Here is a 21,143-nt window from a genome sequence, read left to right as displayed (position 1 = left end):
CTCAATGTTTGCCTACTCTGCCTTAGTTATTTACCATTTCCTTTTGCTCACTTATGATCCCAGCAGTCTGCCTGTGCTACTCGCTCTTTGCCTCCCGTTTCTCCTGCTGCCTCCTGCTGGCCACCTCAACCCCTACTTTTTAGCACTATATAAGATTTTACTGGAGTACGGCGCTCCCCCACATCTTGATCGTTGATACTGAGGCCCTTGACCCGAAGTGCCGCCTCCCGCCGCCCTGTTTGCACAGCCGCCCCCCACTGGCAATGGGCCCACTGACACAGACAGTAAGTAGAGCATGACTCTCGGGCTTTTGCTCGGTGCAGCCCCCCTCACACCTCCACCTGTCCTAGATGCCAGAACTGAGATCAGAGCACCAGCCGCAATTTGGCAACGGCTGTCTCTTGACCCCTCCCTAAGCCCCGGGCGGTCTGCATTTCTCCTAACAGCTCTTACCTCTGCAATGAGGTCCTGACTTTGAGCCAGGCCACGGGTCCTGGTTCATGCTCTAACCCCCCCAAAACAACCCATGTCTGCCTCTTTGACCCATGTTTTAATGTCGCCCCACTACCAGAATCAGCCCCCGACCAAGACAAGTCGGCGTCCCCCCACCACCCAGCCCCCCCTTCATTCTCATACTCCTGCAGACTTGACAAACAGAAGGAGAAGCCCCCTCCCCTTTCTATTTTCATTCTCCTGCGGTTTCGGCAAATCGAAGGAGACAAATGACAATTGATCTCAAAAACGCCCTAAAACAAGATGGCAACTTTCCCCCTTTTCTCGCTCCCAAGATGGCCTACGAGTTCTCCCCCTCATGAGAACACGGAGAATGATTACCTATCCTCATGTACGCCCGAGCCTCACTCTCAAAGAAACTCTCTACTCGGACTGTGACTTTTGCACAAAGTTTTTGCTCAGCTGACATACACACCTATTATTTATATAATTTGTGTCTTTTACCACTACAATTTTGTTATCTCTATAACTATGCCCCCCTGTTTAACTGAGTGCTGATGTCTCGCCATCATGTCTGTTATGTTGTTACTGTGACAAATCTGACGTGCTACCACCCTAATTATGTTATCTTTATAAGTATTGTTCCCTTGTTTAATTTTATTTTCAATTTCACTAGAATTTGATGCTCCATTATCATTAGCATTGTTACGTTATCACTACCTAGCTTGACCCGGCTGTGTTCTAATCTGTCTAATTCTGGTGACACCCCAGTTGTGTAGCTTTGCTTCAGCTCCCCCTTAATTTACTTGGGTGCTCCTCGGCTGTACTCCCTCTACCTTATGCTATTCCCCCCACCTTAATTCTCTCCTACTCCCTCCTTACTCCTCCCTCGAGTTCATTATCTCTACTTTTCTACTCTCCCCACTACTTTAAATCCGCTGCCCCTACTCACTCTTAAACCACCTCACCCCCTCTACTACCTTGTCTCCTATCTCTGACTTCCTCTCTCCCCTCTCGCCCCTCCTCAATCCCCTCACCCCCCACTCATACCTCGCCTCTTATCTCCGACTTCCTTCTACTCCCTCCAAATTCACCCCGACGGCCCATCACCCCCCCTGGACCCCCTCTCCCAAACACCTACTACCTACACCCTCTGTTGTCCCACCCCCAATGGTCCATCATCCCCCCTGACTCCTCTCGAAAACACGGCCTACCTCTCACCTCTTTTGTCCCACCCCGTCCCCCCTCTCTTCCTCCCTATTCCCGTCTGATGGCCCATCTAACAACCCCATCCCCTGGCCCCACTCCCCCTAACCCCGCACTCTCAAGACATGGTCCCAATTCCTGGAACATCCTATACCCATCCAATCTGTCCAAACATGCCAAGAAAAACTTTAAGCATAAACTACTGACTCAACAACCTGAAACACTTATAGCTGACTCCTACCTTAGCCTTACCTCGCCTACAATAACCAACCTTATTTTCTAATCCAAATGCCCCTCTAAATGGAAAAGCATCTTCCTGAGCTATCTCACCATCTCTAAATCCGGCAATATCCCTAACGGTTTCAAACTTTCTGCTTCCCCTTCTCCTGCTTTTTGTGGAGAAATTGACATCTCCATCTTCAAAACCGGCAATATTCTCATCCAAGCACCGGAGCACCTCCTCTACACCTTCGACCACCTCTTTAGCTCCCTGATAGACCTTCTATCCAAACCTGCCCCCAATCCTCCTCCCTCATCTATATCTGTCTCCCACTTAACATCCCCCCTCCCACTAGCCCAGAGCCCACAACCCCTAGTCACCATAACTGCACGTCCCACCACCCAAATCGCCACCTCATGTCCAAACTGACATCCCCAAACCTTCCTCGATGTTCCCAAACCCTCTGCACCTACATCTGTCACCCACATAACATCCCCCTCCCACTAGCCCAGAGCCCTCACCCCATAGTCACCCGTACTGCACGTCCCACCATCCAATTCCCCACCTCACCTACCACCCGACATCCACAAACCTTCCTCGCTGCCGTAGGCCTCTCCACATCTGTAGGACCCCTCCCCCCTGAACGTCCAGCCTCCCCCCTCCCAAAACACACAACACCCACTACGAACTACACTCCACCCACGCACGCGGAGGAATGTAAGTCGCGACCCCTCACCCTGGGCTGCCCACCCCTCCCCATTACACCTATACCCCAACACAGAATCACACTCCTCCCCCTCACCATAACCTTACCTCCCCCTCCCCTATATCAAACGCACCTCCCCCTGTCCACACATCCTACCAACATTAGTTACCCCCCCACCACAACGTCCAACAGCTCCGGCTTAACCCCCTCATCGCTGTCCTCCCTTCTCTCCAACATATCTCCCCCCCGTCCCATGACCTACCAGCACTAGTGACCCCCCTCAGCGTCCAACCGCACCAGCTCCCCCAACCCCATCAAGCTGCATCTTCCCTCTTCCATCCTTCAGGCTCTCGACTCTGGCCAACATCGAACCCCCATACCCCACCCCCTTCGCACCACCCAAGCCAACTCTCAACCATTTCGCTCTAACACTTTCCAACATTGAACTGAATCTCTCTACCGTTCAGACTGAATTTATGAGACTCAGAGAAGACGTCAGGGGTCTAAACAACAAGGTCCTCCTCAATCATTACGGCTCTGCCTGCCCATGCTTCTCTCACCCCGCCCAACATAACCTCTGGAAAACTATTCCCCTCAAAATTAGTTCCTCTAGGCCGCATCATGCTAGGAACGATCTCTCTCCCTCGGCCACTACGGACCTATGCAACTCTTACCTTCCCAAACCCATGACTCCTGCTCACACACCCCATTTCTCCCGCATCCCTGTGATTCTGGGTACGAGCAGAACACCCTCCTCTCCCATCTCACCCAGACACCCAACCCAACTTACCACCATACACTCGTGCACTACCTCCAAATCCAACCCTACGCCCATCTCCTGCATGCTAGTAAACTGCCGCTCGACTGTCCGACACGCAACTGAAATATCCGAAACCCTCCTTACTGAATCCATCGACATTTCCTTCCTTACAGAAACCTGGCTTAATGCCCACTCAACGGCCATCCTGGACATACTCACCCCCCCCCGGGCTACTCCATCATTACTAATGACAGACAAGACAGAATTGGAGGTGGCCTAGCTATTATTTACAAAAATATACTGCAACTCTCCTATATTAAAAACTCTGAACACTTAACCTTTGAATACCTTGGCGCTGATCTCTCTATCCAGGGTTCCCCCCCAATTCGACTACATAACATCTACCACCATCTGGGCGATCCAATTCCCTTCGCTGAGGAACTAACCAACCTTCTTTCTCAATCTGCCCTCTCCAACTTGAAAAACATCCTTCTTGGAGACTCTAACATCCACTGGAAAAATACTGCTGACCCCACAGTCTCCCATCTCAACAACATTCTAGAAATCAATGGCCTCGTTCAACTTTGTCACTCGCCCACCCACAACAAAGGGGCCACTCTCGACACCATCATATCCAAAAACGACCTGGTCTCCCTCTCCAGCATCCTTCCCATTGACTGGTCTGATCACCACCTCATCCTATTCAAGATCGAATCGGCTTCCCTCCCCTCCCATACCAAAAACCAACTTCCCATGAAATGGATCAGAAACCTTAACCAAATCCCTACAGGGGAACTCGAGGTTAAACCACAAATGCAACTTCTTCTCAACCCCCATCCCAAGACGCAAATGAGCTCACTAAACTCTTCAACAAGACCGCCAATTAGGTCATTGACCTCTTAGCCCCTCCCAAACTAAAAAAGCAAAGAACCATTCCATCCAAATCCTGGTTTAACCCTGACCTGAATGACGAAAGACGAGCTCTCACACTGTCCGAAAGATCATGGAGACAACACCCCTCAGCTGCCCACCTTGCCAGTCTCAGGGCCTCTAGATCATCCTACAAAAAACACATCTTCAGGGAAAAGGCCGCCTTTTTCCGAATACAACTCGATCAAGCTAAAAACAGACCCAGAGATCTATTCAACATTGTTCTCAAACAAACAACCATAGCCCCCCCCAAACTTACTTCCTCGATAAATAGATGTGAGGAAATTGCCAACTTCTTCTTGGATAAAATCGCTAAAATCGATCACTCCTTCCATCTAACGGACATCCCACCTAGCTCCCCTCTCGTCGCTGACAATACACTAAACTATCCACCCATCCTGACTCTGTCTCCTTACCCCCCCACCCTCCCTTATACCCCTCCTGAACACAGCCTACCCCCCTACAATTAAAGAACCATGCATCTTGGACTAATTTTCACCCCGTTACCGAACTCGAAGTCTCCAACATCATAACCAAACTCAAACCGTCCTCGCACTCAAAAGACCCTATCCCCTCTAATCTCATACAGAATCTCAACCACATCATTGCCCCGTACTGGACCAATATCATCAAAACCTCCTTTTCCACAGGTAATGTCCCAGGCTCACTTCAACTCGGTCAAATCACGCCGATCCCTAAAAATCCCTCCTCAGACCCAAATGACCTGAACAACCTCCGCCCTATGTCCAACCTACCTAACCTTTCCAAAGCCCTGGAAAAATGTGCCCTGCTCCAACTAGATAAACACATTAACAACTTCAACCTCCTTGACCCCCTGTAATCCGGCTTTAGAAAAGGCTGCAGCACGGAAACCGCAATGCTAAACATAATCGATGACATCCACTCTTCCCTTGACAACGGTGAAGCCTGTCTACTCATTCTCCTTGACCTCTCGGCTGCCTTTGATACAGTCAACCACAACTACCTTCTAAATTCACTCAAGTCCCGCTTTGGCCTTAATGGCCAGGTCCTTAAATGGTTCACCTCTTTTCTCCTACACAGAACACAAGTCAAACTGAACGACTGTCTATCTAACCCCTCTCCGGTCACCCTAGGTGTCCCCCAAGACTCTATTCTCTCCCCTTCACTCTTTAACCTCTTTATGGAATCTCTTGCGCTCATCCTGAAACAAGCTGGAATTAACTACCACCTCTATGCTGACGACACACAACTTTACTACAATATTAGGTCCCACGCAGACATACTTCATCTCAACCACACCCTAAACAAGATCCAACACTGGTTGCACACCAACCATCTCAAACTCAACCTCAAGAAAACTGAAATCATCCTCTTCTCCCCTAAAAACAATGGACTTCCCATCCAAAACTGGACCTCTGACCTCAATGCGCTCAACTGCTCGCTCTCTTTGTCCAACTCAGCGAAATCCCTTGGTATCACCGTTGACAAAAATCTTACCCTCAACGACTACATAAAAAACTTGGCTAAAGGAGCTCTCTTCAGTCTCACTCTGAAGAAAATCAAACCCCTCATCCCTCCTGAAGATTTGAAATTGGGCGTCCAATCCCTGGTACTCTCAAAAATTGACTATGATAATGCTATCCTCACAGGAACCCCCAAAGTCCACCTAGCCCCACTCAGATCTGTGCTCCACCTAGCAGCCAGGCTTATCACTGGCTACAAATGTTTTGACCACATCTCCCCATCCCTGAAGGCTCTCAACTGGTTTCCAGCTGAAAGGTAGATCCTCCTATAAGACAGCATGCATCACACACAAAGCCCTACACCAGAATGCCCCGCTGTACCTTGCGAACAAACTTAAAAAAGCGGGCTGCGCCAGATGGACGAGGAGCACAAACTCTCTCCTCCTCATCTCCCCTCATTCAAAAAGAAAACCACTCAATCTCGCTCCTTCTCTGGAAACGCGCCGATCATATGGAATGCCCTCCCAAAAAAATAGCGCTGCAACCCCTCCTACAGTGCCTTAAAAAAAGACCTGAAACTACACCTCCTAGGCAAATACTGGGGTCCTTAATCAGTCCCCGTCACCCATCTCCCTCCCCCATTTATCTCCCTATCCCACTGCCTCCTCCCCTGAAGCCTGTTCCCCCATCTACCACTTTATACATATATCTAACAGCTTTTGTTTTGTATATGTCCCCAAGACCTCAATGAAGCGTTTGTTGTTATTCAATCGTTTATGGCTCAGCCCCGAAGCGTGTAACCATCACCAGCCACTATACATGCAAATTTATATGCTTTTGTAGTGACCATGTTATTCAGACCTCACTGAAACGTCTGTTTTTGTTGTATTGTGTATACTGAGTTTTTGATCAACTCTTGGAATCTTGTTTAGGCACCTGTAAAGCGCTCTGATACCTCCGGGTCTAGCCAGCGTTATAAAAAACCTGTCAAATAAATAAATAAATAAATAAATCACAAAATATCATTTATGCCATCCGCTGCCCATGTGACCTTGTATACATTGGCCAGACCACACAGATGATCAAACAGAGAATAATCCAGCACAAAAGAAGGATACACTGTAAAGTCTTGACTGCCCCCCTTGTTTCCCACTACATTGAGAAAAAACACTGCGAAACCGATATCACCTGGCAGGTGATAGACCAGCCCACCCTGCCTCTCAGAGGCGGTAACCTCAGAGCCCTTTTGAACAAGAGTGAATGCAATGGATTGCTATCTGTAACTCAGTTAATCAGGGCCTCAATACTATCGATGAATGGAACAGCACTATCCTACTCTAACCCCTCTGGATCTTGCTGCTCCGGTACCTTACTATTTTTTCTCCCCAACTGTTTTGCTCCCTGAATTGTTGCATATGGGGCCACAGGTTGATTGTCACCCTCAACTTGTCCTGTGGCCTTCATTGACTAATTAATCAAATGTATCCTTCATGGGCTGTTACATGTGTGGCCCCATGTTGTTTGTTGGCCCTCACATGACCTGTGCCCGACTTTGACTGTTGTCCCCATGCCCAACCATGCCCCCGGCGTGGTGCTACTAGAATTGGCCTCCATGGACCTTTAACTTCCTGCCCCAACACTCATCTGTGCATCACTACACATGAATGGCCTTCAGACACAGCCACCTGGCTTATTCTTTCATTATCTCCATTGCCTTTCTTCCCCCCGAGTGACACAACTCCCCTTGAACTTCACCGCCCCGTCCGTCCCTGCCACCTTCCCCCCTGACATCTCTCCTCTGCGTCTCCACTCCTGCCGCCCCCGACCCGCCCCCTGTCAATCACTACATCCTCCATGCCCTCCCCTCCGTCCCGCCCCCAGGTAGCCACCTCGTCATCCTGAACACACCCCCAGCCTTCAGGTCACCTGACCGCCCTTCCCCATTTCTCCACACCTTGATGTGCTATCCCGGAACAGGACACAACTATGGCGGTCCACGGCAGACTGAAGCGCCGCACCCCTCCTCCAGGATTCACTCCTTCGCCCGGTAAGTCACCCCTAGTGCCGTTCCCCCTCCTGCCCCCCCTCTATCTATTAGACGGCTCTGACCCGGCCGTGCACACTGTCTCCCCAGATTCACTATAACCCAGACCCAGCGTGGATTTACACCCACTGGCCCACGTTACCGACAGGGCCTTCCTTCCACGGCACCGGGTCCATTAAGCCGATCTTCAACACGGCTCTCCACTCTACTTCCACACAGGTGAGATGGCCCCCACTTGCCTCTGCTTTTACCCTTCAGCTTTCCCACACCGCCTTGAGCCAGTCGTGACTTTCCCCCTACCTTTCCTTTCAGATTCATTTGCGCCTTGCACACACCATTGTGCATTTTCTCACAGACGCCAGATTTCTTTCACAGTCCCAGCGAGGACTTAGAACTGCAGCGTTCTCAGGTACTTTTTGCTGCCTCCCCAACCTTTGTTCTTGCCCACCTAACCTCCCTGCACTACCTCCTCCTCCCTCCTCCCCACGACCACGCGTTGCGCCCCATCCCTTCCTCTACCCCTTGGCACCCGCCTCACCCCCCACCCAACTGGTAGGCAGGTCCCACGCGCCCTTCCCTTCCCTTCCCTGCCCCTAGGCACCTGCCATCACCTCTAGCCTATCCCACAGGCAGGTCCCGCCACACCCTTTCCTTTTTCTGCCCCCTGACACTAGCCATCGCCCCCAGCCTGACACACGGGCAGGTCCCGACGAGCTTTCTGATCACAGATCCAGCACACCTTGCAGCCCCTCCCCTCCCCTGCCTCTAGGCATCAACCCTCACCTCCAGCCTATCCCACAGGCTGGATCCGCCGTTCCCCTCCTTTCTCTGCCCCTAGGCACCCACCATCACCTCTAGCTTGACCCATGGGCAGGTCCCGTCGCGCTCTCTGTTCACACATCCAGCGCGCCTTCCAGCCCCACGCTGCCCCGACCCTGACACTTGTCCTTCCCTCCCTGTACAGCACTTTCAAAACAGCAGCCCCATCCTGAAGATGATCCTGAGTCCATAGGATCGAAATGTTGTCGACTCCTCAGTGCAATTGAAGGCGCCCTTACTCCATGGGGTTCTATTTAAATCACGCCATCCACTCCTACGCAACTATTGTAAATCATTTTGTGTTGAACCACACAGTCATTTGTACATATTTTCACGTTGTGTCACTACGCACCTTTTCGCTGTTATTCACTTTGTCACTTGCGTCACCACTTATATGTGTCACAAGCACATTTGTGCACCAAGTTCAAATTGGGCTGTCTAAACAAGTCATGACTACAGTGCTGATACAACTGTACCACTTCCAAAATTTCCTTTCTAAATATTAGGCCTGGGCCAAAATTCCGTTCCGTTCGCGGAAATTGCTATAATTTGGCATTTTCGCGTTCCGCGGAAAGCGCGAAAATGTCAAAATTTCCGCATTCTGCAGTTTAGCGATAATTTGTTTCTTGCTCGCGCTGTAAAATAATACATTCTCGCGTGCGCGCGATCGCCTTGCCTGAATCCCCGCGTTCGCCGACAAGTTTTCACGATCCGGTCGCGTTCTCCACGAGATGTTGGATTGTTGGTAGCCATTTGCGCTGTCTCGCGACAGTTCGCGCCCGCAGTAACGTCATGCGTCGCGCGATCACGTCTTTCTTCTCGCGCTCATGCACCGTGAGACAAGTGAAAACAAGATGGCCGCGCCCGCGAGCAACCGCATGGGTATGTTGGCGAGCTGCGACCACGCAGAAAATACCGTGAACGGGCGGGAAAAAAACTTCCGCATCTTCGCGATATTTCCGCGTGTTTGCGGAGATTTTTAACATTTTCGCGATAATTTGCGAAAGTGAATTTCGCAAATTCCGCCCACCCCTACTAAATATATGATGCCATGTGCACCTTTTGCGAGTCTCCCTTTTTCCTTCCTCGTAATGTATGCTACATACTAAGTTAACTGTCTCCAACATTGATACCATTGAGATATTGTTGCTTGTTGTTGTTTTACTATTTAAGATGAGCATGTCATTGTGATTATAGTTCAAACAATAACACCCATAGTAAAGCTAAAGCAGATCTAGATAAAAACAATTTGAAGGTTTTTTTCAAACTGAGCTTAAAAATGATTGTGGTGTCCTGAAATAATCATTCAAGGTCAAGGAAATTCAGCCAGGCAAACCAAAATGAAGCATAAAGAGCAAATGTACATATTATTTAATCAAAAGTCCATAGCATTGATCCCTATTAATAAAGTACACAAATCTGATTCACTGACTGACTTTTTTTCTCCCCTTAGTCATTTCGGGTTTGAGGATCTGATGTCAGATTAGCAAATCCAAAAGTATTTGATTGGCAGTCACCAACATCAGAAGAAAATTCTTTGTGCTGCACAATGGCTCCAAAGAGGGCCAAGTGAGCACATTGTGACCCACAGGTTCATGTGGGGGATCCCAAAGGGACACCCAGTGATGAATTTTTTTTATAATGTTGATTTTGTTGAGGAATCTGCAGATCCAAAAGCTGGACTAGTTGTCCCCTGCGAGGCCACTTGGCTTCCATATTTAAAATATGAATTATTGAATGAGGTAATTTTATAAAGCGCGCTATACCTGAAGGTGTCTTAGCGCTGTACGGATCAAAAACCCAGGAGAGAGGTCACCTGGGGGCCTACCTCAAAACACAGCTGATGACCTATTGAGAGAACAGCCAGGTCATTAGCTCTTTCCTAAACAGCTGCAAGCTGAGTTGCGAGCTTAGGGATAGAGGCATGGAGTTCCATAGTTTCCCCCGCGGTACAAAAGCATTCCTCCACCCCACTGTGCTTTGCTTATTCTTGGGACAGTGATCATGTGGGCCGATCTCAATCTCAAGTTCATGCAAGGAATATACCAGGAAAACTGATCCTGGAACGAGGTCGGCCCGGCTCTGTGCAAGACCCTGTGGATACTGCAGAGGGCCTTAAATGAAATCCTCTTTTCCACTGTTAACCATTGGAGGCCAAGCATTAAGTGAGAAATTGGTCCAAATTTGGGGTCCTTCAGTAATGTTCTTGCTGATGCTTTTTGCAGAGACTAGAGCTTCTTTATCAAATATTTGGAAGTCCCTAAATATAGGCCATTACAGTAATCTATTTCTGAAACAAAGAGTGCAATCATCAGCGTCTTCTGTAGATCGAAAGGAATGAACAGGAGAATTTTCTTAAGTGCTCTTAGCAAAAAGAACCCTGCTTAGGTCACAGCATTGATTTGTTCCGAGAAGCATAATTTTGTATCAAAGATCACACCCAAATTTCTTGCCTTCGGCACTGGTTTTGGTAAGATGCCCAACTCCGAAGGCCACTAGGATGCATCCCAGAAGAAGGCATCCTTTCCAAAAAGCAGAACCTCTGTTTTATCCAAGTTCAGCCTGAGACAGTTTATTTGCATCCAGTCCACAACCTGGGCCATGCATCTGCAAAAATGATCTGCATCCTTTTCCACCTCCAACGAGATTGATACCACAATCTGTCTATCGCTGGTGTAGGAAAATGCCTCCAGGCTAAAACTATGAGAGAGATTGACAAGGGGGAGGGTGACATATACATTAAATAAGGTGGGGCTGAGAGCAGATCCTTGAGGCACCCCACACGGGAGAGAGTAAGATCTGGAACTGGCATCTCCCATCTCTACCCACTGTTGTCTCCCATTGAGAAACAAGCTCAACAATTCTAGTGCAGTGTTCCTGAAGCCTAGAGAATGCAGTTGTTTAATGAGAAGTGTATGATGAACCGTATCAAAAGTGGCAGAGAGATCCTGCAAGATCAATGCCGCTCTGCCACCCTTGTCAACTAGTCCTTTCAGTTCCTCGGATGCTTCCACCAGCGCTGATTCAGTACAATGATTTGCTCCAATACCATATTGAGACAAATCAAGCAGCTGGTTGGCATCGAGGAAGGAAAGTATTTCTTCCTTCATTCCCATTCTCCAGAATCTTGGCTGGGAACAGAAGACGGGAGATGGGCCTATAACTTTCCACCTGCTTAGGGTCCAGAGAGGGTTTTTTCACCAGATGCAGTATGGACGCTCTCTTCCAGATGATTGAATATTGTCCGGAGCCTGGGCAAGCTTCACAGGCTGGTGCAGCAGTGTTATACAAGCTTTTCTTGGCAGTTCGGGATCCACAGTCCTAGAATGAAGTCCTAGATCAGGAACCAAAGACTGCAAGCAACTGTGTAGTTTGTTGATAATCTGTTGTTGCTGTTTGAATCTTTAACCAGCGCTCCCAATAAAATAAAAAATACAGATTGGTCTGGCTGTAGACCAGCTGCTAGAGGCTTTGCCCTGCAGCCAAACCCATGGTATGCAGCCAAAGTCAATGCACGGCGGGATGGCCAGGTTAGAGCACAGGGAACTCTTGGATGTGGTATATGATCAAATAACCCCAAAATAACACTCAAAACTCCGTGGTTAAAGTGAAGGTATAGTTGACATTGTTCACCTTAACACATTTAAAAAAAACATGCCTAAAACACTTTTATAGAGCAATTGTGCTTCAATTAACCCCCTAAAAATTGAAATGATGGAAAGAGATGTTAAGTTTTGCAGGTGATTTAGTGTCCTTGAGACTTCGGAAGTGATTATAGGGGTAAATCATCAGCCCCACACTCATCAGAAGAAGAGTAGAGGACATCCTTGTCTTTGCCCTCACATCTATGGCAGAGATGATTTAGTCAAGTTAATGAAACACCTTTACTCCAACTCCGATCAAGGATTTCAGAATGTTTTAAAGACTAACAGATATACAGATTCAACTAGTGTTTCAAGTTTATTTATTTGCATAGTTACTTAAAACCATTGCAATACAAAAATAACTTAATTTAAAATCAAATATACATATAAAACTCCATACTTCATATATCTTGTGTTTATAAATCTTTGGGCCTAAGGTGGAGCAGCACAGACCACAAACAGCTTGTTAAGTGTAAAAAAGGCCGCTTTATTGAAGACAGTTGCACCTTACAACAAATATCCTTGGCCTGTGCCGTACAAAACTAAACCTCACTAAATAATTTCTTCCTGCCTTACCCCCCACCCCCACCCCTAAAGTTTCCCCATTTGCAACCATTTATAAACCCCCAACTCTGTCTTCCCTGCTGACTCATTAAACGTGTAACGTCTTATCATTTCCTAAAATAACTATCTCCTTCCTGCGTTACTTCCCCTTCCTGCGTGTACCCGGAGTGACATTTTCCAACCAATCAACTTAAACTGTGAACCGATCTACCAACTATTACTAGGGAGAACGCCCCCTCATAAACCATAACCCTGGTACAAAAACCCCGCACCTGCCTCAAGCGACAACCAAACAGTACATGTTTCCCAACCCGGTGCACCTGTTCCCAACAAAACACCGAACCAAAAAGAAAAAACCCCAATAATCCAAAGAAAATCCCTTGAAATGTATCTCCTCCCCCCTCCCATTGATCAACGGGGAGGGAGGGCGGGAAAAATTTTCCTCACCCTGACCAAAACCCCCCGGCCGGCTGCCGTGACACCCCACTGGAATGGTGGCTGGTGACCTAAAATGGCCGCATACATATCCCTCCAGCCCAAATGTAGCCCAACCAGCCCAAATGTAGCCCAACAAGCCCAATTGGCTCTGGGCTGCACCACCGGCCCAAAAATCCGCGGGGGAGGCAGGCCTCCCGTTGGTCGGCCGCCTCCCCCAAAGCCCTATTGGGCCTAAGGTGGAGCAGCACAGACCACAAACAGCTTGTTAAGTGTGAAAAAGGCTGCTTTATTGAAGACAGGTGCACCTTACAACAAATATCCTTGGCATGTGCCGCACAAAACTAAACCTCACTAAATAATTTCTTCCTGCCTTACCCCCCACCCCACCCCTAAAGTTTCCCCATTTGCAACCATTTATAAACCCCCAACTCTGTCTTCCCTGCTGACTCATTAAACGTGTAACGTCTTATCATTTCCTAAAATAACTATCTCCTTCCTGCATTACTTCCCCTTCCTGCGTGTACCCGGAGTGACATTTTCCAACCAATCAACTTAAACTGTGAACCGATCTACCAACTATTACTAGGGAGAACGCCACTCAGAAAAGTCTGGCCCCCAGACTTTTCTGACCAGCCCCCCCACTAGGGACACTTTTTTTTTTTTTTTCTTAATATATGCCCCATCCACCCTCCTGGATTTGTTTGGAGACTAACTCCAGCCCAGAAGCGTGACCAGTGTGCCCCCCATCTTTCCGATGAAATGAACCGCAGCCTACGTAAGCACTGGAAATTCTACTCTCCCTGTGCCCCCTCGTCACCACGGCCCATTGCCCCCCCCCTCCCCGGCCTTATCTAGTGCTGCTGGCTGCTCTACCCTCCTCTGATGCCTTTGTGAAGTGAATTCGGTCCATATTCTGCACTATCTGACCCCTGCTGCCTGACCCCCCAGCATGTCCGTCTGCCTGCCGTTCACCGTGCTAAGCCTTACACTGACCCAGGCCATGACCCCCCCCCAGCTGAATAAGCCAACATCGGGACGACTATCACCCTGAATCATTCTGTGTACGTATGGCACAATTCGTGAAACCTCCATAACCCCGTACCGTGCCAGGAACAATGAACCACCATGAGACGAAACCCCAATCCAAACCTTCCCTTCGAAATTCATAACGCTCTGCCCATATGACAAAGGAATGTCCTACGATCCATATGGAAGAGGCCACCCCGGCAGGCCCTGCTACTGCACCTGAAAAGACACATATATGAGACCCAGAAATGAGCGCTATGTTACCCCTTCCCCGGAGCTCCGCAGCTGAATGTATGTTATAACGCAGCCTGACTTCCCACGCACTGCCGCAGAAAGTCAACCCACCAAACATAAAAGGAATGAGGCCCAACCTGGCGAAGAGCCGGTTTCTGCTTGTGCGCGCCGCGCTCCCACCCCTCAGGGCAATCTCCCCCCCCCCTCCGCCCCTCCATTCTGAAACCTGAAATGCCCCCAAGTGCATCCCAGACCGCTACGTGACCGGCGACACCCCTTCCTCTGCCACCCAGCAGAATCTGCCGTAGGACCCACTACAGCCGGCCAGCAGCCCGACATACACAAGCCTGGGGCCCGCCTCCCCTTTCACGTGTCCAACCGTCGTTACGCAACTGCCCCATGTTCTCGTCGAGGTCCCTTAGCTCCCACATACTTTGCCCATGAAGGTTATGCCCGACAGCATACCTGCCATAGATACCGTAGACCAACCGTTGCCACTCACGGACAACATAAACTACCCCACCTGCTCCTCCCTTTCCCCTGCCCTGCTCATCGCCTTGGGCCCCCCTCATGAAGTCCCTGCCAGCCTGCTCTGATGGCCTCTGTGTGGCCGCGGCCATTGACCCCAACACTAACCGCCTAACCCTTTGCCTCCGACGTATCACATCCCCTCCGGGACTGGCGTCCTGCCCTCGTCCACTTCCGTGACTAGCATCTGCAACCTTCACCACATAGAGAGAGACCAAGCGTCCGCTGTGCATGAGCCCACTCCCGGCCCATGCCTGGCCCGAAATCGGATACCATGGTCCAAACCTCGCCGCACAACCCCCCGCAACCTCCGCACCCGGGCCTCCCAAGTTGATGGTCTGTTTGCCCCTGTATTACTGCCACAGTGTCCATCACTGGAAATCGCTTTCCCTCTACTGAAAATCTGCCCCCCACCCTACAGCTGAAATTGTGGCCCCAACAGAAACTATACTACCCTTCACCACCCCAACTGACACCTCCAGTGTGGCCAGCGACCCATCGATTCCCAGCAGCATGTGCAGTTGCTTGTCTCTCCGCAAGCGGGCTTGTATCGCCCCCACCACCAAATCCCCACCAATGAAGTGACAAAACTGCCCTAGGACCTTGTGTCAACTCTGCTGCCAAGTGCACCCCAGGTGACCCGTGGGCTCTAAAAACTTGCCAGTTGCTACCGACAGTCCGCAGAACCGGGCCGGCCCCCCATGGAACGTCAACCAGGCAATGTGTGACTATCTGTGTACAGTCCGCCATGACAAACCCACCGGAAGCTAGCGAGAACACTCAAGTAGTGCACAGGATAAAGCACCTCCCCTGCTGTAGTTTGGTCTATAAAGACGGAACCACCCACTGAATGCCCTCCTTGCCCGGGGAGGAGTGGGCCCCACCTGTAATGCCCGCGACGGCCTGTGGTGCCCCCCCTAAGTGTATATGAGCAGGTAACCAAGGGTCACCCACAAAAACGGGTCCACCATGCGCCCTTCCCGGGGTTCCTGGTTCCCAGCTGCTCGCCCCACGTCCCCGCCGAAACGCACCTTACCAAAGCCCACCGGGCCCCTCCCCTTCCTGTGGCGTGCCACCGTCCCCCCGTGTACCCCGGTGCCTTACCTGGCGCCAAGGTTGGCGTCCCGCTGAAGCGTGCTGCCTAACCAGTGGTAAAAGCGGGGGAGGCCGGCCCTCCATCCGCTACTGCACACCATCTGTCCTGACCGTCTGCAAAACTAGACACCACATTAGTGACCCCCCCTTTTCTGCAACCCCATCCCAATAGCCAGGGTCCATCCGCTCTCCCCCCACGTTCTCCATCCCGGGATCCCACAGCAATGGGCCGTCCTCCGTGGACTCCAGCCCGTGACCCCAGTGCCATGGGCCGTCCTCCGTCGACTCCAGCCCGTGATCCCAGCGCAATGGGCCGTCCACCGTGGACTCCAGCCCATGATCCTACAGCAATGGGCCACCCTTCGTGGGCTCCAGCCCGTGATCCCCACAGCAATGGGCCGTCCTCCGCGGACTCCAGCCCGGGATCCCCAGTTCCCAATAACACATTATGGCTCAGGGAAGGGCATTGCCATCAGTTTTGGTAATATGTGCAGCCAGACAAAGCGGATCAATCCCCCTACTACTCCACGCTCCTGTAGCTGTACCGCAAGCCCATCCGTTGTATCCTGCTGTTGTTCTGGACCCCCGTGCCCCCAGAGGCCGCAGCGACCCACTGGGCCATATTCCGTCTAGTAGGTCCCTCGCTGGGGCAGGCCGCCCGCACGAGGCAGAGCCTGCCCATCCGCTCAGTGGGTGGAGCCGCATGTAACTCACCCGAGTGCCGCGCCTGCTGCCCCTGCAAAGAAAACGAGGAGTCCGACATGCCGGGGTTATTCTCCTTGTCTGTCCCTGTCCCCCTTGGGTACCCCCACCAGGGCCCTGTGAATAGATTTGCACGAGTCACCCATTTTATGAGTGTCAACCAACTTGTTTGTGGATTCAAACGATGGGCTTTGGCTTCGGGAAAACTAGTTGTGCCTACATGCATGCCATACTTTCACAGACACCCACCCCGAAAAAAAAAACTTGGCCAACTGTCCCCACAGAGGGAGCTGTATGCCTCGTGCCACAGCGCAGTCTCAATATCTTCATGAATATTCAAAATGTGAGGGCTAGCCACCGTGTAAAACCTACTTATGGGCTCGGTCACACGAGTGCCAGCCGTTGTAAGACTGCGCGTGCCCCCCGTCCCTTTTACCCTGGGATGAAAAAACAGCACCCTCATGATAGCCCCCCGCTGCCCCGCTGTGCCTGCAAACCCATAGCGGCATTCCGGGAACAATCAGGAGACCCCACTACACTGTCGGCATTGCATATATCGGCTCCATCCTGGAGAACCGACCCCCGAGTGATTGCGCCCTCCCACAGCCAAGCCACGCTTGGGGTTGGAGCCCCAGCCGCGGCACCGAGAAGAAAGACCGCAAGCCGACCCATGCGATCCCGACCCGCGTCCATGGCGCTGGGAAAACTGTGCTCCCTGGTGCGATCGATTCCCACAAGCGCATGTGGCAGGAAACTGCAACGTGCCGACTGTTTGTCCACAAGGCGCGGGCTGAGCAGCCACCCCATGCCTCTAGTCTCCGGGACAAGGCCACGCGGGGAACCCGTGCGGCTCTCGAAACCTGTCAGCGCTTGAGAGGGGGGGCTCAAAATTCAACACAACGGTCACCTGGACAGGCATGTGGGAGGGGGCCCTCCCGGCACCGTGCAGGGAGGCCCCCTCACTTTTTGTTAAGCCAGTGGTGTCTGCGAGTGCACCCGACAGTCCCACGTGGCACCACAGTGCATGCGATCCCCGCCGCGGTGCGACGAGCCAAAAACCACCCCGCACCGAGCACGCACAACTGAACAAGCAAAACCGCCGCCCCACAGAACAGCTCTGCGGGCCCAGGGTCCCCGCCGGCCTCGCGAACACCCGGGCCATGGTCGCGAACCCAAATCGAGTCAGGGCCTGAACCCACCCTGCAAGCGTCCCAGAGGCTCATCTGCACCCCGAGCCACCTGACCCGATGGCGTGGAAGGCCCGCAACGGACCACAACCAAAACCGATGCCTGCCACGACCTGAATCGAGTCATCCCCGAGGCCCAAACCGAACCAACCACCAATGCCCCGCGAAAGCCCCCACCCTCGGCCACTCGGCTCTGCCATCCAGAAGCTCCAAAAATTACTCAGCACGGGAACGATGTAGGCTGCCTGCCAATAGGTGCGCATTGCCGGCAACCTACAATTGCACTTCCCTACAAATGCCCAAAAACACAATCTCAGCCGTCGCCCCCTCTCCCGCGCATAGAGAAACCAAACTTCACGTTCCGTGTCCCTTCCCCACCTCAGCAAGTGCCCACTTCCAAGTCCACCAAAAGCTAACAACTCACAATACACCGACAAACCCCCCTACTGCGCTTCACTCACGCCTCCAAACCCCCACTCCTCGCACCGAAAAGCAAACATTTTCCTCACCCTGACCAAAACCCCCCGGCCGGCTGCCGTGACACCCCACTGGAATGGTGGCTGGTGACCTAAAATGGCCGCATACATATCCCCCCAGCCCAAATGTAGCCCAACCAGCCCAAATGTAGCCCAACAAGCCCAATTGGCTCTGGGCTGCACCACCGGCCCAAAAATCCCCGGGGGAGGCAGGCCTCCCGTTGGTCCGCCGCCTCCCCCAAAGCCCTATTCTAAAATCTGTGCTGAAAACAAACAAGTGCAGAGACAAGTTTCCTAGCCACATTATTTTTGACTTTGCACATATCATTTATAGGTTAAGGTACTTAAGGGGTGATTAGGATGGCGTAACAAACACCACCGCCATGCAGGCAGTGGCAACCATCACGCCATCGTAACCTGATTTACCCACTGCCAGATTACAATGGCGGTGGCTAACGCGCCGGACGAAAAGTCAGTGTGCCGCTTTTCCGCCGGTTGACAATCGTTATGATTCCCGGGTGGATGGAGCTGGGGCATATATAAGGTGGCGGTGCCTAGCAGGCACCGCCCCTATATTAGGATCCTTGGATTTCAAGGCATTTCCATGGCGGCACAGCCATGGAAAGGCTGGCGGGGATTTGCTTTGGGTGCCCGTTGCGGGACCCCAGGGGGTGGGTGGCTGCTCTTGGGGGCTACCTATGATTCCCCCCTACATTGCCATGCAGAAGGTGGAAGGCACCGTGCGGTGCCTGCCACGTTGTGCATGGCAATGCAGAACATGACATCTTACCATAGCGGCGGGTGCTGCAGCCAGCAGTACCCGTCACAATGTTAAAATGCCAGATGTGACCGCCGTGGTGGCGGTCGCATCATAATTGGAGTGGCAGGACTGGCCCAATTGTGATAAGTGCAGTAATGGGAGTTTCCAAACAAATCGGACATTATGGGGCAAATCTTGCTACCTTTGAGCATAGCTGATGAGAGCTTGGGGTCGTTTTAAGTCCAGGCACAGACGTTGGCTGATTATAGTGAATATCATCTCTAGACTGGGCTTAAACCCACAATACTAACTGGATAATGTTGCAACATTGCATAAACTGCGTGATTGTATTAAGTAACAGAGATATGTATTTTGATTTGTTTTTTGCAAACTTTGCAAAGGTCTGTAAAAATACACAGTGCCATGTCCTCCTGAAGATCAATTATTTTGAAACAAGCTCTAGAAAAACTGTTTTCCTGATAATGTTAAGGCCCTCCTCAAATGTTGTGTTTGTGTGGCAATTCAACATCGGTGATTCCACACTTGAAATTACCAATATTGCCAGGTTCAGTAATTCTGAGATGCAGAACTATCTGGGGGCGGGAGGAACTCGTGGAGTTTCAGTCTGCAGAATTCCACTGAGTTACATGTACACTCTGCGAGATTCACAGAAATCAGCGAGCGGGCAGAATTAGGCATGTCACACTGCTCATGCTGATTTTGAGCTAGTTCGCTGCTGAAAAATAGGCAGAAACTGCACCACACGGCACACCAGAGGATACTGCTTTTTGAATTGATTTTGCTGCCACTCAGGTAGATTCTCTACTCGAGCAGACAACTTTTTGACCGTGAATGGTGGTGACTGCCACAGTTGGGAGAAATCTTGCTTGGTGCCCTCCTAGCAACCGAAGATTGTGCTAGGGGATGTCAAATCTTGCTCGTTCTCCCCAATTTACCATTGGAGAGCCGCTCAAGAGAAGAAAATCCCCCACGCGGAGGTTGGCAGAACTTGACAGGCACGTATGTAATGCGGAATGGCCAAAGCTCAGCCGCCAGAGAGTACTATATCGTCCTTCCCTAGAATTATCCCAGTATTTTAAGATTGCACTTTGAGGAATGAGGAACATCCACAGAACACCCTTTGCACAGTGCTTCCCGCAAATGTGTCTCTCACTGAGGGTCTTTCTCCTCATACACATAGTTGTGTTATTCATACTGGAATGTGCATGGGCACAATTGAGAATGTGTTGTTGAAGCAGAAATCGCTCTTTGGCTGTAATGTTTCATGTAGTTTCTCCTGCTGTGCAATGTTTTTGGCATTGGCATAATAAAACATTTCACTGAAAAGTCTCTGCTAAGGGTATACTTAAGGAGAATTATTCTAAATAGGATGAATTCGAAATAAATGATCTTGCTATGTCATGAAAATAAAATCGAGAATATTTGCAAACTTCGCTTGGATAAACACAACTTTGCCCAATTAATCTTTTTATGAACAAATAACTTGTATTTAATTATGCAAAAAAGTTTCCAGGTCAAGCTGTGAGACAGGTTGCTAAACTGAATAAAAGATATGTCTTCGGGGAGCAATGATCACAACTTTAAATTAAGGGATGTGTGTTAATTACTTTCTCCCACAGCTGCCTGTTAAACTTTTTTCGTTGCACAAGTTTGGAATCTCAGAGCAGTTAAATACCCGTTGTTGTGATGGGCCAGTGCAGGTGGGAAGGGGGACTCCGAGCCGCTGCATGGCTGGCATCTCTCTAAGGTGCTGTCTCAGTGCGTGCCTTCTGTTCGGTATCTCACTCTATCCAAGGAGCAGCTCGGCTGTTCCTTCTCATCATCTGGATCAGACTGCAGTCCCTTTGCCCTCGGCCAGCTGTCTCTTACACCCTATGTAACTGAA

Source organism: Triturus cristatus, chromosome 7, assembly GCF_964204655.1.
Source record: "Triturus cristatus chromosome 7, aTriCri1.1, whole genome shotgun sequence".
Taxonomy (NCBI): domain Eukaryota; kingdom Metazoa; phylum Chordata; class Amphibia; order Caudata; family Salamandridae; genus Triturus; species Triturus cristatus.
The sequence above is the reverse complement of the archived record's forward strand: the minus strand, read 5'-3'. Positions refer to the sequence as shown.